The sequence below is a fragment of the Chenopodium album genome, chromosome 7, assembly GCF_948465745.1.
Source record: "Chenopodium album chromosome 7, dcCheAlbu1.1, whole genome shotgun sequence".
NCBI classification, from domain to species: domain Eukaryota; kingdom Viridiplantae; phylum Streptophyta; class Magnoliopsida; order Caryophyllales; family Amaranthaceae; genus Chenopodium; species Chenopodium album.
The window spans coordinates 66,322,763-66,350,600 of record NC_137840.1 but is presented as its reverse complement, the minus strand read 5'-3'; the positions used below and the strand labels follow the sequence as shown (position 1 = coordinate 66,350,600).

The 27,838-nt window shown below is 36.9% G+C and overlaps 1 pseudogene; it reads right to left on the bottom strand.

The window, feature by feature from the left end:
* Window positions 1-73: 73 nt before the first annotated feature.
* LOC145640520 (heat shock 70 kDa protein 18-like) lies at window positions 74-27,770 on the bottom strand (annotated as a pseudogene).
* Window positions 27,771-27,838: the final 68 nt, after the last annotated feature.

Below are 27,838 nucleotides of genomic sequence, written 5' to 3'. Positions count from 1 at the left end.
TTCTATTTTCTTGAGGAGTAAATTCAACCTCAGCTTGTAATAACTTATGTACACTAACAGTGAGCTAGTTCGATCAATCAAGATCTATAATCTCAATCTTTGGAGAAGCACAACGCATAAACACATCAGAATCATCGGACTCCATCATTGCAATGATAGGCTCGCAAATGCTCTCAAGTTCCTTCACCTTTTCCTCAAACTTGCTGGCTTCAGTAAGCATGTAGTTCCAGTCTAACCATTGGGTTGTATTCTCTATAGCATCGTCTATCTTCCTCTTGCTCTTTCTCCCGATCCTCTTCTTGTAGCTTCTCATGGTGTCCACCATCTCGTAAATATAATTGTCCAAGTTGTTCTTTGCTATAACTGCCTTCTTGCGCTCCTCATCCCGAGCTTTGAACTTTTTCGCTTCTTCCACCTTCCTATCAATCTCTTCCTTGGATAATTTCCCGCTATGTTCAGTTATGGTTAGGTGGCTCTTGTTTCCAGAGCCTACCTCTGCCGCCACAGTCAATATGGAATTCCAAGTTTATCTTCATGATAGACAAACTTTGTCAATCTAAGGGTATTTATAGTATTTCACCTTGGTTAGTTGAGGATGTAATTGTCAATTCCAGCAGCTGACTGGATATAATTGCCTTGACTAAGCATCCAACATGTGCAAGCCTCAGCCTTGTTGGACTTCACGGCACACGCCCAAACCTTGTTGGATTTCACGGCTGCCATCAACCATATTATTACGTTAGTCAAACAAACTCTCATCAATTCATGCAAATTTGTTTCAATGTAATTACTCCACAAGTGGCAGAATATGATTTGGGAAGGGAAAACTTTTGTATACACCCGGTTTTTAGTAATTTACTGAACATCGGGTACACTTTTGTCATATTTAGTGTCACTTTTGTCATATTTAGTGTCACTTTTGTCAAATTTATCAATGCAGCATAAATAACTTTTATATATGTCAGGATAACTTTTGCACATTTTATTGTCACTTTATACCGGATGTTCAGTAATTTACCGAACATCCGTTTTATTTAAAAGTTTGTCTTTGGGAAGAAGGAGGCATATTCCCTATGTATATTTACTTTCTTTATTTGTATAAATCAACATGCAAATTTTGCTTAACTTTCAGTAAAATAGATTTTGAATATTATAGTAAATTTATATTGTAATTCGGTTGATTTGGGAAGAAGGATGCATCTTTCCAAAGTATATAGAATTACTTTCTTTATTTGTATAAATCAACATCTAATTTAATATTGTAGTTAAATTTGTAAGGTGTTATATTTATCTGATATTTAAAAAAAAAAAAATTGTAATATATTAATCACCGTCTAAATTAATATTGTAGTTATATTTGTATGGTGTTATATTTATCTGATATTTTTATTTAATTACATTTTGGTATTTTTATTATTTTCTTATGTTACGATTCAATGTAATTGTAGATATGACGAAATTGATACTCCCTACGTGTTTTTTTAAGTATTACAGTTTGACCGGCACATAGTTTTAGGCAAATTAATTGACTTAAATAAAATAATAGGTAAGTGGGGTAGTTGGAGTATTAAAAAATTGTAAAAGAAAGATGGTGGGGTTAATAGTTTATTGAAAAGTAATGAATGTGAGAGGAAAGATATAATAAAAAAAGTAGTAGTGGGTTTGGATGCGGACCATGAGAGGAGAGAGATATAATATTTTAATGCAGTTTTTTGCCAAAAAAGGAAGTGTAACACTTATTAAAACACGGAGGGAGTAATGAAAATTTTATGGTTTTTGTTTTGAGTTGGTGGGCATTTGGTAAGAGATAAATTATCAAAGGAAACTGTGTGTCGAATCAAATGGAAGTCAATTGCACTCAACCAAGGTAAATGAATCACATTAAAGTCAATTTAGATGTTGATTTATATATTACTATTTAAAAAAAAATATCAGATAATATAACACCTTACAAACACATTCAAACAAATTTTTTTGAATAAAGTGAAAGTCAAATGCATTTAACAATATCTAATTAAGTCAAAAGAAAGTCAAACACCAAACAAAACAAACCTATTTAAATCAAATGAAAGTCAAATGCAATTAACAAAAGCTAATTGAGTCAAATGGAAATCATTTGCACTCAACAGAGCTAATTGAATCAAATAAAAGTCAAACTCATTCAAACATAACTTTTTGAATAAAATGAAAGTCAAATGCATTCGACAAAGCTAATTGAGTCAAATGAAAGTCAAACACATTCAAACAATGCATTATGAATCGAATAAAAGTCAAACTCATTCAAACAAAGCTTTTTGAATAAAATGAAAGTCAAATGCATTCGACAAAAGTAATTGAGTCAAATGAAAGTCAAACACATTCAACAAAGCTTTTTGAATCAAATGAAAGTCAATGACATTCAACGAAGCTAATTAAATAAAATGAAAGTCAAACAAAGCTTTTTTAAATCAATTAATTGAATCAAATGAAAGTCAAACGAAGCCTTTTGAAATTAATTGAAAGTCAAATGCTTGAGTTGAATCAAATGAATCTCAAACACATTCAAACAAAGCTAATTGAATCAAATCAAAGTCAAATACATTCAAATACGTTGAATAAAATGAAAGTAAAAAACATTCAAGTGATTCGATACCCTCAAGTGTGGGTATCAATGATCTCTTCTTAAGGAAAGAGACCATTGACATACTATAAACCTCTAAAATTGAGTAAAATGAAAGTCAAACACATTAAAACAATGCTTTATGAATCAAACTAAAGTCAAAATCATTCAAATAAATCTTTTTGAATCAAATGAAAGTCAAATGCATTCGACAAAGTTAATTGAATCAAATGAAAGTCAATTGCAGTCAACAAAGCTAATTGAATCAAATGAAAAATAAACACATTCAAATAAGTTATTTGAATCAAATAAAAATGAAATTCATTCAACAAAGCTAATTGAATCAAATGAGCTATTGTGCACAAGTTCCTTGAATTTGATGAAAGTCAAATGCATTCAAATAAACCTTTTTAAATTAAATGAAAGTCAAATGTATCCAACAAAGCTAGTTGAATCAAATAAATGTCAAACACCTATCAAACAAAGTTATTTGAATCAAATGAAAATGAAATTCATTAAACAAAGCTAATTGAATCAAATGAATGTCAAACACCTATCAAACAAAGGGCTCAAATTTTAATATTTGTTTTTTTTTTTTTTTTTTTTTTTTTTTTTTTTTGTTACGCCTAAAAAAAAATTTAATTTTAAGTGAAAGTCTTATGCAAATCTAGTTGAATTGAATGAAATTCAAATACATTCAACAAAGCTAGGTATTCAAATACATTCAACAAAGCTAGTTGAATCAAATGAAAGTCAAATGCAAAGCTAGTTTAATCAAGTGAAAGTCAAACAAATTCAAACAAGACCTTTTGGATCAAATGAAAATCATATGCATTCAACAAAGCTAATTGAATCAAATGAAAGTCAAATGCGTTCAACAGATCTTTTTGAATCGAATGTAAGTCAAATGCATTCAACAAAGCTAGTTGAATCAAATGAATGTCAAACACATTCTTACAAAACTAACCGAATCAAATGAACGTGAAATGCATTCAACAAATCTAACTGAATCAAATGAAAGTGAAATGCGTTCAACAAAGCTTAATGACTCAAATGGAAGTCAAAAACATTCAAACAGAGTTTTTTTAATCAAATGAATTTCAAACACATTCAAACAAAGTTTTTTGAATCATTGAAAGTTTAATGCATTCAACTAAGCTAATTGAATCAAATCAATGTAAAACATATTCAAACAAAGATTTTAGAATCAAATAAACGTCAAATGCATTCAACTAAGCTAATTGATAAAAAAAGAAAGTCAAACACATTCATACAAAGCTTTTATAATTCGAATTGTTATTTGGATGCATTCAACAAAGCTAGTTGAATCAAATGAGTCAAATAGATTTTTGATTATTAGGGATATGAACAAAATAACTTTATTTATAAATATTTCGAAAACGAAAATGAACATGTCCAACTATTAATTTATGCTCACGATTGTTATTTATATATTTGAAATGGATTTTCGCTCGTGTTAAAATTAGTGTCACATATATAACAATTCACATAGTCTTCCTCAATACTCGATCTCTATGGTAATCGAAAAGTAATATGTATGTATGAAATCTTCTATCTCAATATCTTAGTTTCAATGTACTATGAAACTCACTTGATTTATTTATTTTTCACAATAATTTTACTAACACGGTTATACCACATAGTATTTTTAAATTTCTTCACTCAATTATTAAGATATAATTTATTTTTTGATCTAATTGAAACACTATTTAAAAATGAGGAGTTCATATTTTACTAAATGTTACTTGTACTACATTACTATGAAGTACCTACCACCAATAAATGCCTTACACTTGTATTTAGCTTTAATGATAACTTCTTGATCAAGAAATATGTTGACCCATGCAGATTACATCTATATATACCAGGTAAGTGGCACAAGATTGTCAATATTATCAAATTATCAATCCCTTGCTAGTTTATTTCTCTTCTTGCAATGGCTAGATGTTGCAGAACAAGAAGTGGAAATTTAGGTCTTATATTTTTCACTCCACCATCCGGGCTTGAATCTGAGATGGATTTCTCATCATTTCAATACCTTTTAAAAAATCCTAAAGAACCAACTGGTTTCACATAACTTTCATTGGATTTCGGATCTTTTACCAAAATGGCCATTTTAACAAAAGTGTATATAATCGTACATGGTATTGTACTATTGTCTGGCTGTGACTTTGTAATAATATATAAAATTGAATCTATGAGTTATTTTATATCTCATTGAAATACGAATGTAATTGTAAAATATTAAATGCTATTTTATTTGAGAAAGTATCCAATTAACAAAATTTATATCAATTATTATATCTAAAGTAAATTTCAATACTGATACCAATACATGATTTTGTAAATTATTCATAAGTGAAGTATATGTTTGTAAATTTAGCAAAAATTATTCTTAATACATTGTTTAAGTTGCTAAAAAATTATAGGTAGTAAACTAGTGATGCATAAGAAGCTAGTATATGTGTAGTATAGAGTAGGTCATTTAAGGGTATAGTCTACACCCTACACCTCAAACATGCAAAACTTTGTATTGGACATGCAAGACTTCAATTCAACATGCAAGAGTAGTTTGTGTTCCACATGCAAAGCTTGTTTGAATTCAACATGCAAGACTATGACCTCAATGATGACTTTGGCTATTATTGACTTCCACAAGAAGACTTGAGTAACAAATGAAGACTTGCATAGTTTATTGTCATGGACTCATGGTATCATGCACCCTTTGATTTTTTTGTCCATTAACCAATAGATGATCTTGGCTTCTATGACAAGTTATTAGAAAATAATTAAATAATTATAAAACGTGGTTCTATATAAATGTATATCATCATTTTATATTTGATACATGCAAAACCACTTCGGAAACGTGTACAACAAGATTATTAATCCATTTAATAAAAAGTATTTTTGCTTATTCGTTCATGGCATGATAGTAATTGCACGTATATTTGTAATTAATTAAATAATTAATATTCAAAAAAATATTAAATTTTCAAATAAAATTATTACTGAAACTTGATTAAATTTTTTTTGGTTTGATTATTGTTTTATCTTAATTAAATGATTTTTATCAAATTTAACCTTTAATTGTATGGGATTAAGTAAGAGGTAATATTTCCGTCAAAAAAAAAAAAAGGGAAATTCTCTTTGGTGAACTCTAATTATTTAATTTTCCAAGTGGTGAACATTCTTAAAATTAAATATCAATGGTAAACTTAACTTTTTTATTTTAAATCAATGGTAACATTAATGATTAATTTAACTAAACATTTAACTATAGTTAGTTTAGTTAGTTTTTTTTTTAAAAGAAAATCACCTAATTCCCCCACTTTTCCCTTCCCCACCCCCACCCACGCCGGGGCACCGGCTGCCCAACCATCCTTCACCGGTGCGCCACCTAACAACCAACCGCTGACCGCCCTAACCACCCCGAAAACCGGCCCCCTTCCCCGGCGACCCTCATCCTCTGTTCGCCGGTCCAAAAACCCTAAACCCAACCCAAAAACACCGCAAAACCCAAACTCGTTTAGGGTTTTTAAACCAAACCCAGAAATCGGGTATGGGTTTTAAGGTGGTTTTGGTGGGGTTTAAGGTTTTCACACTGCGCCAAAGGGGAAGGGAACTCGTCGGTTTTCGGGGACGCGTAAGGGATAGGGGTCGAATCGGGGTAGGGGTCAGGGGAGGGGGGGCCGATTCAGACAAGGAGAGGGTGGTGTCGGGGAAACGGGTTTGGGTTTTGCGGTGGTGGGAGGTTATTTTCGAGGGAGAGTGGGTGGTCGCCGGCGCTAGGGGGAGAGTCGCCGGTTTCCGGCCGCCGGGAGGGGGCTTGGATGGGGGAGGGGGCTGGGCAGTGGGTTGTGGGAAGGTTGTTTTTTTTTTTTTTTAATTTTAATATAATTAAAAAAAATAAAAAACTAACTATAGTAAAGGAAATAACACTTATCAATGGTAATCAATAATTTAGATTTACCATTGATAATTAATTTTAAGAATGTTTACCATGTAAAATTATATAATTGGAGTTCACCAGTGAGAATTTCCCAAAAAAAAAAAAAAAAGTGAGAGGTAGTATCTCTCATTTTTTTACATACTTTATGTTAGCTTATTTTCAGGTAATGATGGATCATTTTATCACATACTCAAACACCTTAAGAAGACACTAATTTACGTGCATAATTACTGCTTCATGAACGACTTTCTTGGTTCATTATCATTTTATTATTTTTACATACCTTATGTCTAGCGTTTTTATCTTCTTTAGTGAGTAATACCTACTCAGTAAGTTTAGTTTTTTTCACAGATAATAAGGTTAGCTATTCTTCTATGTAATATGCTCATTCGGGTACGGTGGTCTCATAAATTTGTTCTTTGTAGTATTTCATTCGTATTAAATACATTGCTATTGGATTTAGTATGATACATTTATACATTATGCTTTATCCATAGTTGAAACTTGTAAGTAGAAGTCACAACTGACTGGAATGATTAAGTTGTAAGTAGAAGTAACAATTGACATTTAAATTTTAAAATACAAAGGAGTATTTTTTTTTTTTTTTGTAAAAGTTGTCAAATTAGCCTTGTAGAGTTATAGTTCCAATCTATTACGGAGTATCTATTAATTAATGTTAATAGTCTTATTGAAATGGGTTAGGTTGTTTGTTTGATAGATGGTAAATTGGCTTGTGGTGTGATTTTGATTATTTATCGCAATTCAAATTTAGATTGTATAACGAAGATCATGACATATACCCGTACCCAACATTCATGAGTCATGAACTCATGACATATATTTGCATGGTCAAACCAACAATAAATGCAACTAATGATGACAAAGCAAGTGACGGAGCCGTTAATCATTTCCATCCAAGTTGTATACTTCAACATGTGACTAGGATGCTGATTGGGTTACTTACTGGACTCCCTCAAATGCAGCAAGCTGATGTGGCTGCGAAGATTGACAAAAAACGTTAATCATGAAGATTAACTGGGCAGCCCTCTTATTATTCATACATTCTTTAATCTTCGCTTTACGTGCAGGTGCTGGTGCAATGCCTTCAAGCAAGAAGCTACCTAAGTAGTTGTTATCCCTGGAAATAGTTGCCTCACCCTCGTACACCATTATTTCACTGAAGTCTGGTTGTCATTAACAGTAGTCCAACTCGACTCCTTCTTTGCAGGGATCGGTGTTAGAACAAAAACTGGAGGAATGAACAAGAGGGACCGGATATTTCTTCTAGGCACATATCATAGCCGCTTTCCTAATAATTTATTATCGACCCTCTACGAAACAACAGGGTTAACACGATATAATTATTGGGATACAAAGAAGAGACAATTGATTTTGGTTGTTTATCAAAATCAATCTACAAAAAGTTTGTGTACAAGTGTTTGTAAAACCAATTAAGAGAAAATGCTATAGATCAAATTCTCTCAAAAGAAGCAAGTTTTGTGATAATCTCTTTTTCTCATCCTTTTTTCTTCATATATGTCATACAAACTCCTATTTATAGAGTTTATATGAAGAGTAGTTAATTAATATCCAACGGATATGTCCGTTCACAAAGCAATACGTTCAAAACTGTAAAAAAAACCGTCAATTTTGAACTCCGCCCGGTCAAACCGGGCAATTGAGCCCTACCGGGCGCGAGCAACATCTCAATGAAATTGAGATAATTGACAATTTTTACTCGTGCTCGCCCTACAGGGCAATCTTGCCCTGGCAGCCAGGGCAAAGCACAAATTAGTCAATTTTGCCTTGTATTGTCACTTTAATACATATTGCTTTGCCATACCTCTAAGTATAATCATTATGCTAATCCTCCTCAACACCTAGCATAATGTAAACTTCATATATGAACATCATAAGCACATTTATCTATAAATGTTCCAACAATCCTCCTCCATTTATAAATAAATGTATAATGCTTATGCCTTGCTTAATAAACAAACACTCAAACTCATGCATTGTGAAAATGTCGAAACGATTGAATTTTCACTTAGTATAATACACTTAACAATGATTCCGATCATAATGATAGACTAAGCTTTGAATCATACAACCACTTTGAACCATTGAAGGTACTATACACACAAGTTTAATACAAACTTTCATGTAACCTTGACACCATTAAGGGCCTTGTGTCCATATCCAATTCATGAGTATCTCCAAGTTAAGCCCCTAACTTGGTGAAGCGGCCAAACTTCTTACTCATATAGGTAGACTTTCAATATAAACATGCTCTTACAATATGAGCAACCTCCCAAAAGTCTATTAAGAAGTAAATTTCAACCTCTTTACATTGCAATACTAAGCACTAACCTTGGGATATATTAATAAATATAGTGCTTCAAATCACCAAGTGAAGTTGAATCCTCATTGAATTCAAGATCTAGCGTTGCACTAGACGTTGAATTGAGTTTTCTTTACCGGTAATTAAATTTTGAGTTTTCTTTACCGGTAATTAAATTTTGGGCTTAATTCTCATCCCATCAGAATTTTATACGACATTAACATAACTTGACAATACTTTGGCCAAAATTCCGCCAAGTTAAATAAAATTTTTAAATCGTATAAAATTCACAATCACCATAATCATACATTAGTGATATAGTACATGGAAGTAAACCATAAGACATTTCTCATAACAAAAACACCTAAACTATTTAATTTCAACATCATGTACTGTCCATACTTATAAAGTATCATGCAAGCCTTATGTAATGCTGAAAGGAATTAAAACTTCTTCCAAGAAATTAAACCATTTTTATGAAGAATATACCTCCTCCACAAAGAACACCATCTTCTTGAAGAATAAACCTCCTTCATAAAAACAACCCATCTTTATGAAGAACCTCCTCCATAGAACAATCCATCTTTATGAAGAATAAACCTCCTTCACAAAGAACATTATCATCATGAAGAATAAACTTTCTCCATGAAAACTAACCATATTCTTGAAAAACAAACAAATTCCTAATCCATTACTGCCTTGCATTAAATCATCCTTTTACACCAAAGGATTTATCACAGATGTCTATTAAAAAGTTTAAGTCAAAGATAATAAACGCATATCTTTCATTATACTAGTACCAAGTATAAAAATTGTTTTTCATGAAAATGAAAATCACAACATTCATAAGTCAATTAATTTAACATTCATAAATCATTTCAAGTATAAGAATTCCCCAACCATATATACAAATTTGACATACAAATTTATGTATAAACACTTATACTAATGAGTTACGAAAAAATCTTAACCCAAGACAACATTGTGAAATTAAAAACACAAAATATTTGCCTTGTACATACATACCCTCTATATCACCAAGAAAGGTATACAAAGTTAATAATACACATTTTTCTATTAAACCATAGAAAAACATCAATAAAATGACGACATCCATAAATGAACAGATAAATTACATGTCAAAACTAATGTTCATAACCATCATATGACATAAAAATTCAACAAAAGAAAACAATAATATGCCATAATCATTTATCTTTTTCATCATGATAATCAAGAAATAATTCTTCTTCCAAAAACATGGACATCATGAAAGATAAAATCATTTAATAATTTAACATACGCCAAAATCAATTCCATGTATAAGAAATAATTAAACATATATTCAAAATTTGACAAACAATTCCTTGCCATCAATTTGTTTCATATATACACTTATACAACCGATTTTGCCTTGAAATCATTACACAAGACAACATTATGAATCAACTCATAATAAAAACCATCTTGTGAATCATACCCCTTCAGACAAACATGAGTATCTTATGATTTCACATAAAACAAAATTATTAAATACACATGGTTAACACTCCTCTATTATCAATACATGATCATCAAAAATAACCATTTGATTAAACATGTCATGAACATACCATATAAAATAATCATATAGTAGATAATAAAACATGCATAAAGCTAGGCAATTAACCAAGCAACTCACCAAAACCGTGACAATCATCATGCATAAGGAACCATGAAAATAAATAAGCAATGCCAAATAACTTACAAAGATTGCAGTATATTCTCCCACTTAAACTTGAACGAAAATTATTAATTATGAAAAATAATTAACCCATTCACCATGGAAATATTAAGCAACCGCAAAATTACTTCGCTTCGTCATTACCGTATTAATCTTCAATTGAACATGAGATCTTCAATTGAACATGAGAATACCTTCACCTTCCATTGAATCTTGTATCACGTTCCATACTTCACCCCTTCTTTCCTTGCTTAAGGTTGTCAACAAAATTAGATATTCATCTTACATTGTTCATGACAAAACCAACACCCTTAAACTCTCAACATAATTAAATTGTTGATGGCCCCGTTACGTATAGAAGAATACATATCCAACTCGATTAATAAATTATTAGATTGTTAGAACAAAAACTGGAGGAATGAACAAGAGGGATGATAAGTGTTTTATTTGTCCACTTATCATGGCTTTCTAAACACAATTTTGTACTCTTTCCCCTACTTTAATCCCTTTTTCTAACTCCTCTTGTGCTAATTTGCATCTTTTGGCTTCCCCGTTTCTTTTTATGTGTGTGCTCGTGCTTGTAGGTACAATGAAAAATGGGCTAAATAGCATAAGCATGAAGAAATACTCTTTGGAAGCAAAGGAAAGTAGGAGCGGGCGTGCACCTAGGTAGGAGCGGGCGCTCCTACCTTAACTGCCACATTCTGCCTCCCCCTGCACATAAGGAGCGGGCGTGCAGCCTTCAAGGAGCGGGCGCTCCTCCCTATTTTCCTACATTCTGCCCCAAACTGCTGCAAGAGGAGAGGGCATGTAGAGAGCCCAGGAGCGGGCGCTCCACGCATAGGAGCGGGCGCTCCTACTTACTGGAGCGGGCGCTCCTCCTGTTCTGAAGACCAATTTTGACGGATTTTACGATGTAATTTTTGGGCATATAAATAGGACGTTTGACTTCAGATTTTGGGATCTTCTTTCCCTTTTAGTTTCCTTAGGCCCTTAGTTTCTTTCATCACTCATTAATTAGCTTAGAACTTCTCAAACTCAATCATTGTAATAGATTAATTGAAGATTGTTCTCTTGAATTCAACAATTTCTCAACTTTGAAGCATTTTAAGTAATCTCTTTCCTCTATCTCTTACTCTTTAATTTCAGTTTTTATTTACTTTGAATTGTTAATTCCTCTCTTGATCTTGCTTAATTGTTGTTGCATGTCCAATCTACCTTATTCCTACTACTCCTCTCAACTTGTTAATTTAGTGCTTGAATTGGAACTTGTTATTTTGATGTCCTTCACCATGTTTAGTGAGTAGTTAATTAGCTAGGGGTTGGGTGAAGACCCAACCAAGCCATGGGTTGATTGATGTATGTGCTTGCATGTTCATTTTGGGTTGATGATTGATTGTTAAAGAATTGGTTAATTGCATGTGTAATTGGATGGCCGCTTATTGCTCATGTATTCACTTCTATGCTTACATTGAGAGATGGAGTCTAGTTGTGAGCCTTTTCTTATATGATTATGCTAAATTCCTCTTGATTATGGTTCCTTGTTTGAATGATGTAGTAGTATTAGTTGCAACAATTAGGTGAGAAATCTCAATTGCTTGTGCCTTAATGCTTTCTTGGACCGATCGAAAGACAAACCCGAGTTAGTAGTCTACTTCTCATCGTTAAGACTTGGTTGGCCTATCTTGTTAGTTGAGTTTGGTTTAGGAATGCTTAGTGTTGTGGCTTCGAAAGAAGGCAATGTTGAGTGCCCTCTCTATCACCCAATTTGTGTTCATGCTTGCCTATTGTTTTGATCCATTGGTTTGGTTGGAGTCGATCCCTATTTCCCCCTAGTGTTTGTCTCCATAGTAGTTACCTAATCAAAACCCCCAATTTGTGACCGAACTAGATTGCAACCGTTTCATACTCTCTGTACTTACCCATTCCCTTTGGATACGATCCTCTACTTACCCTAGACTTGTCTTAGGTTGGTTTAGGTAGAATTATTGTTTGGCTTTAGGGTGATTGTCCAACGACCGAGATATCCCTTACCAAGGGACCGGATATTTCTTCTAGGCACGTATCATAGCCGCTTTCCTAATAATTTATTATCGACCCTCTACGAAACAACAGGGTTAACACGATATAATTATTGGGATACAAAGAAGAGACAATTGATTTTGGTTGTTTATCAAAATCAATCTACAAAAAGTTTGTGTACAAGTGTTTGTAAAACCAATTAAGAGAAAATGCTATAGATCAAATTCTCTCAAAAGAAGCAAGTTTTGTGATAATCTCTTTTTCTCATCCTTTTTTCTTCATATATGTCATACAAACTCCTATTTATAGAGTTTATATGAAGAGTAGTTAATTAATATCCAACGGATATGTCCGTTCACAAAGCAATACGTTCAAAACTGTCAAAAACCGTCAATTTTGAACTCCGCCCGGTCAAACCGGGCAATTGAGCCCTACCGGGCGCGAGCAACATCTCAATGAAATTGAGATAATTGACAATTTTTACTCGTGCTCGCCCTACAGGGCAATCTTGCCCTGGCAGCCAGGGCAAAGCACAAATTAGTCAATTTTGCCTTGTATTGTCACTTTAATACATATTGCTTTGCCATACCTCTAAGTATAATCATTATGCTAATCCTCTTCAACACCTAGCATAATATAAACTTCATATATGAACATCATAAGCACATTTATCTATAAATGTTCTAACAATCGGTGTGTTTCGAGGGATCACAACTACCATCGTACCATTGTAATCCTTAAAACCAAGGGATAAGGGAGTAATTACATCCACAAGCACAGTGTTCTTACTGCTACTATCTACACCGGCCAACATAGCAGCATGAAAAGCAGCACCATACGCAACAGCCTCATCCGGGTTAATGCCTTTGCAGAGCTCCTTCCCATTGAAAAATTCCTGCAACAATTTCTGAACTTTGGGGATCCGAGTAGACCCGCCAACAAGGACAACATCATCAATATCATTCCTCTCCAATTTTGAATCCTTCAAACATTTTTCAACAGGGTCCAAACAATTCATGAACAAATCCTTGTTTAGTTTTTCAAACCTTGCACGACTGATGGTTGATGAGAAATCAAAACCCTCGAAGAGACCATCAATCTCAATAGTAGTCTCTACAGTTGAAGAGAGGGCTCTCTTCGCCCTTTCACAAGCAGCTCTCAACCTTCCAAGTGCCCGAGGATTTGCACTTATATCCTTGTCATGCTTCATTTTAAACTCGGTTACAAAGTGGTCCATCATTCTATTATCAAAATCTACTCCACCAAGGTGAGAGTCACCGGACACTGCTCTTACTTCAAAGGCATCCTTCTTCACCTCGACTATAGACACATCAAAAGTTCCACCACCAAGATCAAAAACCAAAATATTCCTTGAAGCAGCATCAGTACAGCAATTAAGCTTCCTTTTCAGACCATAAGCAATAGCAACAACTGTTGGTTCATTAAGAATGCACATGACATTGAGTCCAGCTATGATTCCGGCATCTTTTGTTGCCTGACGTTGGGAATTATTGAAGTAGGCAGGAACAGTTGTGACAACATTCTTCACTTCTAAATCAAGATATGCTTCTGCAATGTCTTTCATATTTCCGAGGATCATAGAAGATATCTCCTCAGCAGCAAATAGCCTCTCTTCATCCTCATAGGTTACCAAAATCATAGGCTTTTTGTCATTGGCACCATCAGGAGCAGCAACAACTAAGAATGGCCAGAGTTTCATGTCTTTTTGCACATTTTCATATTTGAATCTTCTACCTATAAGCCTCTTTGCATCTGCCATCAATGAAAATATTAATTATCACTGAGATGTATCTAAAGCACAATTACAAATATAAACCAAAAACATTTTAAATTTCCTCTTACATAACACAAAAACAAACATAAATTCCCTCATGATATATATGGAGTACTTGACATTATCACAAACTTTTATGTCTTTTTAATCTACTCCCTTTGTCTCTAAAAGTTCTTCTAATCCTACTTTGACTTTTTTTGCATAAAAAAATTCTAAACAAGACACGGACTTTAAAAGACGGAGGGAGTAACATTTTGTACCACATAATTAGAAATTAAATCAAATAGGAATGAGAACAAATCTCAACGCAGCCATGATAATCAAAAGACTAGTTTAGTCCAAAACCGATTACAAAATGATTGGAATTAAGACCATAAAATTGAAATTATGTAGGGCCTGTTCATATTTACGTATTTTCAGTTCAGTTCAGCTCCAATCAGTTCAGTTCAGTTCGGTTCCAATCAGTTCAGTTCAGTTCAGCTCTTAATTTCCCTCTGCCATAAAATATTCATTTCAGCTTAGTTCAGTTCAGTTCAGTTCCAATCAGTTCAGTTTAGTTTAGTTCAGCTCCAATCAGTTCAGTTCAGCTCAGTACAGTAAATATGAACAAGCCCGTAATGAGCAACTTTCATGTAAGGGTTGTAACCACTGATCATAGAATTATAACTAATTATCCAGGAAAAAAAAAAGGGTTCCAACAGCTGTTCTTTTATGCTTTACAGTACAAAAGTAATTTCATGATTGATTTTCTATGGAATTTCATATTCCTTATTTATTAATTAGTTTACCCTAAAGATTATTGAAAATTAACACCCAAGAACATAAGGTAACAAAATTAACATACAATAGTAAAATACAGAGTAATTACATATGTATGGGAAGATATGTGAAACGGGCTGACATCTTTTATAATATGGGTCTTAATCTAGTTCAGCTGGTAAATAAGCTGATATGTCCCACAGGGCAGACATATCGGCCGGTCAGTATTTGACACATGGCAACAGAAACTTGACACTTGGCTCAAGAAGCCTTACATGATTGAGAGCCAGCTGTCAAGGAAGATCATTATAAATAGTAGGTAAGACCTCATTAATGAGGGCATTAATTACACTCTCTTTCTCTCTCTATCTCTCTCTCTCTTCTTTCTCTTTTACTTATCTTCTCTTAAACACTTTCTAACTTTGTCATCGGAGTGGTTATCCCCGGAACACCCCGGGGTTAGCTAATCCTGTGTAGGTTCTCGTCCGGCCGATAGGAGCTTAACGGGTTATACACTCGTGCTTTGGACTTTTTGGACCGGGTTATCGGATCCTTGCAGGAACAATTGGCGCTAGAAGGAGGGGAGAATTATAATTGCTTCTATCGCCTAAGAACCTCACACTCTTCAAAAAAAAAAAAAAAAAAAAAAAAAAAAAGCCTGAAAACCAGAGTACGCCGATAGCCGAGAAGTTGTTAATCGGACAGTTAGAATGGGAATGGGGACACAAAATCCGGAGATTGAAATCGAAGATGAAACTCATACGTTGGAAGATAACCATTTCCATATGTCGTTAACCCCAGAAGGTCAGGAGGAAGGGGAACATGATCCAATGGCTGAATTCACGCCAGAAGAGCTCGAAACAGCAGCAAGAGTAATGACTGCCATGAGTAGAAAAAGGAAAGAGGCTAAGGCAACCCAAGATGGGGAAAGGGTACCGCTTGCTGGTCATGGTAACCAGTCGAACCGAGCAGGAGGTTCACAGAGGCGTCGACATGAAAGGTCGCCGATAAGGTCGCAGCCGACTCAATGGGAGTCAGAAGTTCAGTCTACGGGTCCCATTGTCAGCACCCAAAACTAGCAGTTAGGGGCGGTACGAACGGTAGTCCAATTGAGGGCGTCGCCTTTTACACAAGAAATCCTGAATCAGCCTATGGAAAAGATAAAGATGCCAACATGCCGGTATGATGGAAGAGGGGACCTAGGTCGGTATATAACCTCTTATGAGGGGCACATGATCTTGTATACGAATTCAGACGTCGTATGGTGTAAGGTCTTTCCGACAAATCTGACGGGGGCGGCGGCAGATTGGTTTAACAACCTAGGAAACGGAACTATAGACAACTTTACAAAGTTGACAGAGATGTTTGTTGGGCAGTACATTAGTAACAATGTGAGGCAAAGGACTTCAGGGGAATTAATGGCAGTAGAGCAGCGATCGGATGAGTCTTTAAGGGACTATATCAGGCGGTTTAATAACGAGGCGAATACAATCCCAAAACTGCAACAAGAAATAGCCGTAATGGCTCTCATGAATGGCTTGAATGATTCTGAGTTCAAGCGATATCTCACAAGGAAGAATTTTCCAACGTTGGCAGCCGCTTTCAACAAGGCACATGATTACATTAAAAAAGAAGAGTTGATGAAGACAAGCAATAAGAGTATATCAGTTGGAAGGTATCAGGCTGAAGGGGCGGCCTCCGGTAGTGGTAGGTCAAGAGTTCCTGCCCCGGGAAGGGGTGGAAGTCGGCAGGAGGTAAGGGCAGCAAAACCACCAATGCGATACAGTTCGTATACCCCTCTCAATACACCAAGGGCGGAAATCTATGCGGTAAACCAGAATAGGGAAGGTTGGATGAGGCCGATTCCCATGAAGGCTAAACCCAGAGATGCCAAAAAATATTGCATGTTTCATAGGGATATGGGCCATTATACAGAAGAGTGTACGCAGTTGAAGGATAACATAGAAGAGTTGATAAGGAAGGGTCATTTATCTCAATACCGGCTAAATGCGAGTGGAAGCCAGCCCCCACCCCGCCAGCCTGATAGACAACAGCTTGAGGCAAGGCCAGAAAGGCCGCAGGGTAATGTAGTCCGTCAGGGAGGTGGAGAAATGCCACCGTTATCGACGGGAAGAGGAGTTGATGTGATAACTGGAGGGCCGGTGCATGGAGGGACGATAAGTGGAGCAAAGAAGCACTTATCAGAGCATCGCCATATAATCAATGCCCTGGATACCGATAGCCGTCCCAGACCAACTTCAATCCCAGATGTAGTGTTCACCGAAGAGGATGCTAGGGGGATAGTCTTTCCGCATGATGATCCGTTGGTACTGATTACAAAGATTAATGGAGCTGATGTAAAAAGAGTTCTGGTAGATGGAGGAAGTTCAGCCAATGTTCTCTTTACGAAGGCTTTTAATGAGATGATGATAGGGAGGCAATACCTGACGCCGGTATCATACCCAGTAATCGGATTTAATGATTCTTCAGTGCGACCAGAGGGGAGTATAGTCCTGCCGGTGCGACTGGGGGATGGGTCTACAGCGAGGGATGTGATGGCAGAGTTTTTATTTGTCAATGTTCCATCAGCTTACAACGCGATCATTGGGAGGCCGATCATTCACGATATCCAAGCTGTTGTATCAACATACCACTTAACAATAGCTTATGTGTCAAATTTAGGAGCCGTAGAAAAGGTTCATGGGGGGCAAGTTATGGCGAAGTCGTGTTATTTAACGGCTTTGAAAAATCCGGTTGGAGATGGATCAGTACCAAATAATCCTAAAAAGGAGCTGGAGCCCACAGTACGTGATTTGTCCATGGGGAACTTTGATACAAGGCCGGAATCAGCTCCGAGGCCGTTATCGGGAGGAGAAACGGTGCAGGTTGAGTTGAAGCCAGGTGACTCCAGCAGAACGGTTAGGGTTGGAGCTGATATGGACGTGGACATGAGGTGCAATCTGATAAGCCTGTTGCGCGAAAATGTCGATGTCTTTGCTTTCTCGGCGAGTGAAATGCCCGGAATACACCCAGGGGTGATGGAACACAAGTTGAATGTCAATAGGGGATTCAGGCCGGTAAGACAGAAAAAGCGTAACTTCTCTACTGAGAAGATAGAGGCAATACAGGCTGAAGTTAACAAGCTCCTAGCGGCTGGTTTCATTGAACCGTGCACATAACCGGAGTGGTTGGCAAATGTTGTCATGGTTAGGAAGCCAACGGGAAAATGGCGGATGTGTGTTGACTTTACTGATTTGAATAGGGCATGCCCTAAGGATTGTTATCCATTGCCCCAGATAGATAGACTGGTGGATTCCACTTCTGGTCATGAGATGCTCAGTTTTCTAGATGCGTTCTCAGGGTATCATCAGGTCAGCCTTCACAAAACCGACAGACCAAAGACAACCTTTATAACGGATGCAGGGGTATTTTGCTACAAAGCCATGCCGTTCGGGTTAAAGAATGCAGGGGCAACATATCAGAAGTTGGTTGACAAAGTTTTTGAAAAGCAAAAGGGCCGGAATGTGGAGGTGTATGTGGATGACACAATTGTAAAAAGTAAGAAAAAGCAAGATCACATAGCGGACTTGAGGGAAACATTTGAAACTTTGCGAAAATACCAGATGAAGTTGAACCCCGAGAAGTGTGTATTCGGAGTCCGATCAGGGAAGTTTTTGGGCTTCATGGTCAGTGAACGGGGAATAGACGCAAATCCTGACAAGGTGAATGCAGTGCTTGAGATGAAGCAGCCAAAAACGATCCGAGATATACAAAGGTTGACTGGCCGAATGGCAGGGCTAACTCGTTTTATTAGCAAATCAGCTGATAAGGCGCTTCCCTTTTTTGTGGTTCTACGAAAAAAAACAAAGTGTTTGAATGGGGTAAAGAACAGCGAGATGCACTAGAGGTGGTTCGAAATCATTTGAAATCTCTCCCGACGGTTGCAAGGCCGGAAAGAGGGGAACAGTTACAATTATACATCTCAGCGTCTGCAAAGACGATAGCTGCAGTGCTGGTAGTGGAGAGGAAGAAACAACAAATGCCGATATACTATGTAAGTCATGTGCTGAATGCAGCAGAGCGCCGATATCCAATAATCGAGAAAATGGCGTTAGTAGTGGTAGTTGCAGCAAGGAAGTTAAGACCATACTTTGATGCACATCCAATAGATGTCCTAACAAATTATCCGCTGGAGAAATCATTGCACAAGATGGATACGTCGGGAAGGCTGCTGAAATGGGCTGTGGAGTTATCGGAGTATGAGATACATTATAAGCCCAGGGTATCAATAAAGGCACAGGCCTTGTCAGACTTCATAGTAGAGGCTTCATATCTGGATGAAGAAGAAGATATAGGCACCTGGCAGGTTTAAATAGATTGTAATTTAGTGACCAAAATTTAATAAAACTTTTGATGTTTTTAATAATTATTTATGCATAGCAATCGAATACATATTAATATTATGACATCTTTGCTGTTGCAAACATATAACAATTCAGGTATCTGTGGATGGATCTGCGACATCAATGGGATCAGGGGCTGGCATAGTCATAACGTCACCAGACAAGCAAGTGTTTGAGTATGCAATAAAATTCAAATTCAGAGCAACAAATAATGAGGCCGAATACGAGGCAGCGGTGGCAGGAATCCAACTATCTCTTGCGGCTGAAGCAAAGCGTCTAGTGCTTATAACCGATTCCCAACTTGTGTCAAGTCAATACAATGGAGATTATGAGACACGAGATCCAACAATGGTTAAATACCTAGAGAAGTTAAAGCAATTAACGACACAACTACAATATTTTCAGATAAGGCTGGTACCGAGAGCTCAAAATGCGCAAGCAGATGCTTTGGCAAGGTTGGCAAGCTCAAGCTTTAACAACTTAGAAAGAACTGTGATGGTTGAAATACTGGGTGAGAAAAGCATAAGTGAAGCACCAGAACAAGTATTATGTATTGATAGGGTCGCCCAATGGTATGATGACATACTAGCATATCTCATCCATGGGGTGTTACCGGCAGATAAAGGGGAATCACGGAAGGTACAAAAGAATGGCGCGTGGTTCATCATGCATCAAGGGCAGTTGTACAAAAGAAGCTTCTCATTTCCACTGATGAGGTGTATAGGTGATGTTGAGTCAAAAAGGTTGATTGAAGAAATACACGAGGGTACATGTGGTAATCACCTTGGGGCGAGAACTTTTTCAAGAGAAGCAATGAGAAGAGGTTACTACTGGCCGACCATGAATGAAGACGCAGTTCGATATGTGAAAGCGTGTGAGAAGTGTCAGAAGTATGCCCCAGTTATCGGCCTCCCCCCAAATGATTTAACACCGATATTGAATCCAGTTCCTTTCGCGCAATGGGGAATGGATATAGTAGGGCCATTTCCATCAGCAACAGGCAACAGAAAATTTTTAATAGTAGCTATCGACTATTTTACAAAATGGATTGAAGCAGAGCCGGTAGCAAAGATAACAGCAGCAGAAGTAAAAAAAATACATTTTGAAAAATATTTTCACGCGGTTTGGGTTGTCGATGGCAATAGTCTTCGACCATGGAACTCAATTTGATTGTAAGCCGGTAAAGGAACTCCTGACAATGTACAAGGTTAAATTTGCGTATGCAGCAATGTGCCATCCGCAATCGAATGGACAGGCGAAAGCAGCTAACAAGCAGATAATAACGGCAATTAAGAAAAAGATAGAAGACGCAAAGGGGTTATGGGCTGACTTGGTCCCAGAAATATTGTGGGCTGACAGAACAACGGCCAAGGAAGCAACAGGTGAATCACCTTTTACATTGGTTTTTGGAACGGAAGCAGTAGTGCCAGCAGAGGTAGGCTTGCCGACATTTAGAATTCAACACTATTGCGAAGAGCAAAACGATCTTTTGTTACGACAGCAGCTGGATTTCCTACCGGAAGTACGTGAAAAAGCAGCGATTAGATCGGCGGCTTATAAGAATAGAATGGCAAAGGCTTACAACAAGCGTGTCAATCACCGACCTCTCGCTGTAGGGGATCTTGTACTACGGAGAACAGCTGCAACCGGGAAGGGGAATGAAGACGGAAAGTTATCGGCTAATTGGGAAGGACCTTATCGTATTAGAGATATGGTGATGCAGGGTTCATATTACCTAGAAGGAATGGATGGAAAGCCGTTAAAGAATGTTTGGAACACAGCTGTAGTAAAGAAATATTTTGAATAATATGTTATATTTGGAAATATGAGCAATTTTAAGTGTTCGGAAATAATAAATACAAGTAGTTTCAAAGGAAAGTTTTCTTGATATAGGCATCCTCTACCTAACAGTAACATCGTTATGTAGGATGGACAGCTAAAAACCACTTCCGTGAAGTCAATGACCTTATAACCTGATCAGTTATAACCATTGATTCGCGAGGTTGTTGGTTCAATGTATATTACCGGTTAAATCGATTTAAGTATATGCTGAATTGAAGCGTAACTTTAAATACGATCGCCGAGAGGATACTTAACTGGCTAAAGTTATAGCGCAGTGAGTGATCAGTGTTATGCAATGAACCAGCAACAAGTGTATACAATTATTTCTTAACCATATAAATTGTGGGGGTGAAACGGATATATATATATATATATATATATATATATATATATATATATATATATATATATATATATATATAGCGTTGTGTTCGAATTGTTTTTAAATAAGTTTTCTTCAGCTATGGTGAAGTTGCTGATAACTAATAAAGTCAATAATAAAGTCCGGCAGTCGTATAGCAATAAAACGGATAAAAAAAAAAAGAGAGTTGATAGCATATAAAAAAAAAAAGAGAAGCTGATAGCTGTTAAAATTATTTTAAAATAATAAGGCAAATATGAAAGTGCATGACATGTTAAAAGTTTCAAAGTAAATACGACATGTTCAGAATGATATGAGTAGTTAGACACAATAGTCGACAGGCATCACCACAAAAAGGGCATATGCCGATGTAACAGCATTATGAATATAAAGTCCAACAAAAACAAATAAATACAGGGTTTAAATCAAAGCTGATAAGGCCCAAAAACGCAAGACCCGCAAGAAGATGCCGGTGATGACTGCCCGCCCCATTAAGCTTGTGTACCATCGGAAGCTGGAGAGTCCAAGATGCTGGGGTCCGAAATACCCTCATCTTCTACTGGAGCAAGATTAAAAAGATCTTCGTCTGCAAACTCTTGCTCCTCAAAGCCGGATGGGATCTTGAAAATTTCCTCGTTAAAGGCCTTTTCAATGGCAGTCCAGTCCTCTTTCTTGCAGCCGACAGTATGGGCAATGCATCTTTGGCAGCGGTCCATCCTCCGTCAAAGCGGTTCTGAAGCCGCGTACAAAACTCTTGAGATGTCAAGAAACGTCTTACAGCCCTTTGACGGATTCCAGGCTTATCTGCCTCCAATATTTTGATTTTTTCTTGAAGATCATGAATAGAGCCCTTGGCGGCCTTGAGATCCTTCTCAAGAGTAGAAACGCGGCTGACAATTTTGTTTTTCTCGGTAATTTGAGTCTTTAATTGCTGCACTTCTAGCTCGAGATCTTTAACCTTAGAAGTTGTTTCCCTGAGAGACGACATCTCAAGGTCATCTCTTTCTTTTGCTTCTTTTAGTTTTTGCAGGGCCTTATCAGCGTTGTCCAGGGCTGTTTGAAGTGCGTTTTGACTAACAGAGGATTGATGATGTTGTTCTTGATAATACCGGTACATTTCAACAAGCTCAGTGCCAGACATGACGGCCTGCGAAGCCATAAAAAGCAGAAAGTTAGTAACAAGTATGTGTAAAAAAATATATAATAATAAAAATATAATATATATATATATATATATATATATATATATATATATATATATATATATATATATATAATGAAGGCAACCTTCATCATGTTGTGCATGTGCATAGCAGCCAAAGGACCAATGACGCCAGCAGGTCTATCCACTGGGAGGGTTAAATTGCTTAAAAGACGATAACCCAAAGTCCCACCTAACATAGGGTCATCAGTAATCATTGACTCGTTCCGGCATGCATCTATGGCAGGTTGCCATTTATCCCCAGAGTGGCCGGGTGGGACAGAAAATCCTTTGAGAACAACCTCAGGTATCCTCTCGTTGGGACGCTCGATCCATTGATTGGATTGGTAGATAAGAGCGGGAGCACTAGTATCGGAACCCCCAGCAGCAGTAGTAACAGTTTGAGGAGCTGATTGGTCCGGTATGTTAGGTTGAGGCAAGGTAGGAGATTCAACGTTGGTGAGGTCCTCAACGTCAATACTGTCAACCACCTTTTTGATGATTGCATCAGAACTCTGAACAACCGTTTTCACTTGAACCCTAGGGGAAGGAAGTTTTTCCTTATTCTCGGCCTAATTCTTTTTGTTGCAATCCTCAGGTTGCCGAGTAATGCCTGATCTGGGAAAAGTACCCCGCCGATTGGCCAGGGACGTTGTTTTTCTTTTCTTGGCATTTTCGTCGGCCATGCTCTCGGCTTTTCTTTTTGCGCTGACGGTCGGAGTACGGGAACAATGTGTGGTGAGAGTATCGTACAAAGGCTTTGTAGCCTTAGGACAGCGTCTGATAACTCTCTTGCCGTCAGAAGAAAGCCCTAGAAATTTGTTATCTGACTTATCAACACCTGCAAAGAATATTTACATAACATCAGAATCATACTATGAATAGACATACAAAGATAAAAAGTATATGTATATATAACTAAAGGCTTGACAAACAGACGACACAATGGAAGGAGATATTTACTAATAAGTAAGTTAGTACCATATTGGCCAGTCCAGCAAAGACCAACGTGAGATAAAGGGGCGTTGCCGAGAATATATCCAGCATTCGGCACCCACACCTTAGGAGTGATACGAACCCGGCCGTCTCCATTATCAGATTCGATAATGTCAAAATGGTTGACGGCCCTGCGCTCGTGTTTGCCAAGTTTTCGTTCAGGAATAGATTCAAACTTTGGATGGGGCCGAAAGAATGTCCTCCTGAGTGGGAAGTCATCAGGAACTGACATAAAAAAGAACTTGTCTTGCCACCCTTTGCAGCTTGATAATTTAGGTGAACGGTATACTTGTGAGGCTGGGTGTATAAAGACCACCACCCATCTGACTGCCCATCTCTCTTTAAAGTTAACAGCCGTCTAAAAGCGTTAAGAGTTAACGGATAGTTCCTATGAAGCAGAACCCAAATAAGGGCAATAACGGCACGAATGGTGGGAGGGGTAAGCTGTACAAGACAAACGTTCCAGGCCTTCAAAATTTTGGCCACAAAAGGATGAAGAGGGAAACGTAGGCCAAAATCGAAGTGCTTAAGGTAAATAGCAACATGGCCATCTGGGAAATCGAGCACTGAAGATCCAGAAGGTGGAACACAAAGGTCATATCCGTCTGGAAGCTTATAAAATCGCTTGGCACGCTGGCAATAATCTTTTTCCAAAGCCGTTTGCCTAAACTTTTCATTTATCTTAGCTCCTGCAACTTTGCCTTTAGCAGCTAAGACAACAGGCTGTCGGAATTCAGCCCCGTCGGTCTCGGAATTATACCCTTCGTCAAGATTCTCTTCTTGAATAATTTCAGCTGTCATATCGATTATGTCATTCCTGTTATCAGCGTTGACACTATCCTCTTGAGCGTCATCATCACCCAAGACAGAATTAATGGCCGATTCATGGACTGGTGAAGGTTCAACTCTCTCGGCATTTGAAGGGGTATCTGTGTCATCAGATTCGGAAGACAAGGCAACTTGATCTTCTTTAGCTTTTTTGCTCGACCCAGCCTCTTCAGCGGCATCACGAGCAGCAACCTCAGGCTGGTAACTGGTACTCCTAACTCTTGGCATGGTATTTATACCTATATGCCCCACGTTTGAGCCGTATTGGTCAAATTGAGTATTAGCAAAACTTCTCAAATGATAACGAACACTAACCGGTTCAACCTCAAGAATTTCAGTGTCTTCTGGTATGTTAGGGTTAATGGGACGGTTAGTTTTTTCGCACTCGGCTAGCAATTTATGACGGTAAAAGGCCTTCTTTTGCTCTTCTACAGATAACGGCTGAAAAGGGTCGTCAATGTTGTCAGAAAGTGAAGATGTGGTTTCTCCAGTTCGACCAAGGTCTTTACCTAAAGATTGTCTAATAAGTCGGCGCCTAGTAGTATTAAGGGTAGGTTGTTCTTCTTCAATGCTACTGTTGGACATCTAATTCTCGGTTCACAGACCTTAAAGTGAAAGGAAACAAAATTTAAAACATGCAATTTGGTCTCTTATTTTTAAATAAAAATTGTTATTAACCAAAGAACTCGAAATCAAAATTAGTCAATTGGGATTAAAAGTTTTGTGAGTACCTTAAGCTATTCGCCAACGATGGAACGCTCCAACAATTATCTGAGGTGACGATAAGGCTAGCGCAGAAGACAGATGATGGCAGGAAAGTATCCTAATTTGTCGAGCAAATATCTCAAGAATTTATCTTGTTTATCAGAAAATGGCGAGAAAAGTAAGTGAAATGAATAGTAAGGGTTGCGAGTTAATTGTTAAATATATAAAAAAAAAAAAAACGGTTGAAGTGACAACCGTGTCAGAAATCTAACGGTTCAAAAATTTGAAAATTAAAAGTGCAGGTTCACAGATTAACGACACGTGTTTGTCTCTAATAGCTGTTTCCCGCTTATTTTACTAGTAGACGCTTCATATACTTAACTGACCCGATTTATTTTTTCTAAAGTAGACCTTGTCTGCTTACGGCATACAAGGTCACTTGGGGGAGAAAACGGAGTTTTTTCTGCTCCCATTCTGTTTTTATAAAAGTAGACCTTGTCTGCTTACGGCATACAAGGTCACTTGGGGGAGAAAACGGAGTTTTTTCTGCTCCCATTCTGCTTTTATAAAAGTAGACCTTGTCTGCTTACGGCATACAAGGCCACTTGGGGGAGAAAACGGAGTTTTGTCTGCTTACGGCATACAAGGTCACTTGGGGGAGAAAACGGAGTTTTTTCTGCTCCCATTCTGTTTTTATAAAAGTACACCTTGTCTGCTTACGGAATACAAGGCCACTTGGGGGAGAAAACGGAGTTTTTTCTGCTCCCATTCTGTTTTTATAAAAGTTGACCTTGTCTGCTTACGGCATACAAGGCCACTTGGGGGAGAAAACGGAGTTTTTTCTTCTGCTACCAGTAAAATGATATATAACGTAACCAACATACGAACCAGAGAACAACAATATAATATTACATAATACAATCCAAAATTATTTCTTCAAAACCCAAATACATGATTTTAACAACATACTCGACAGAGAGCAAGAAATGAAAGCCTGAACATATCATAAACAGTTTTACAATAAAAACTTTTCCGACTGCTACAAGAGTGTGAACATCGACAAATAGTCTGACGTCCACACTTGGGGGATTAGTTGTATGGGAAGATATGTGAAACGGGCTGACATCTTTTATAATATGGGCCTTAATCTAGTTCAGCTAGTAAATAAGCTGATATGTCCCACAAGGCAGACATATCGGTCGGTCAGTATTTGACACATGGCAACAGAAACTTGACACTTGGCTCAAGAAGCCTTACATGATTGAGAGCCAGCTGTCAAGGAAGATCATTATAAATAGTAGGTAAGACCTCATTAATGAGGGCATTAATTACACTCTCTTTCTCTCTATCTCTCTCTCTCTTCTTTCTCTTTTACTTATCTTCTCTTAAACACTTTCTAACTTTGTCATCGGAGTGGTTATCCCCGGAACACCCCGGGGTTAGCTAATCCTTTCTCTCTGTGTAGATTCTCGTCCGGCCGATAGGAGCTTAATGGGTTATACACTCGTGCTTTGGACTTTTTGGACCGGGTTATCGGATCCTTGCAGGAACAACATACAATTCAAAAAATAAAATCTTTTTTTTTTTAATCTTTAACAAAGCACACATTTCATAATAAAAAGACATATAAATGAACAAAAATTAAAAGAACATACAGTTAGATTGATATTTTCTTCATGTAAAGAGTGAATTTCAATGCATAACTTTCGACAATTATCTTTATTACTCTGTATCACTTATAGATTCAAAAGATACGGAGTACTCCATATATATTTTCGAAGTATTTAACATGATTTTTTAAGTAGATAACTACATAAATGTAAATTTCAAATAGATGATGGATTATGAGAAAGAACATTTCACATCATAATCCCATCTATAATCTAACATTCGATTAATTACTTTCAATTATTTTACCACAGTTAACAAAATAACACAAAATATTAATGACAATAATACAGAGAAAAAAGGATGAAGAACAAACCAAAGATGGTGTTAGCAGGATTCATAGCCGCCTGATTCTTAGCACCCTCACCAATTAGACGTTCGTTTTGATTGAAAGAAACCCAAGACGGTGTCGTACGGTTGCCTAAGTCGTTCGCGATGATCTCAACACGGTCGTGTTGAGGTTGCCATTCTCCTACACACGAGTATGTTGTCCCGAGATCAATTCCAATTGCTGGCCATAATTCTTTACTCTTTTTCTCTGTTTTAGACTTCATTTTCTCAAGATGAGAGATTTTCTTTAGTTTTTTTTTTTTTTTTTTTTTTTTTTTTTTTTTTTTTTTGA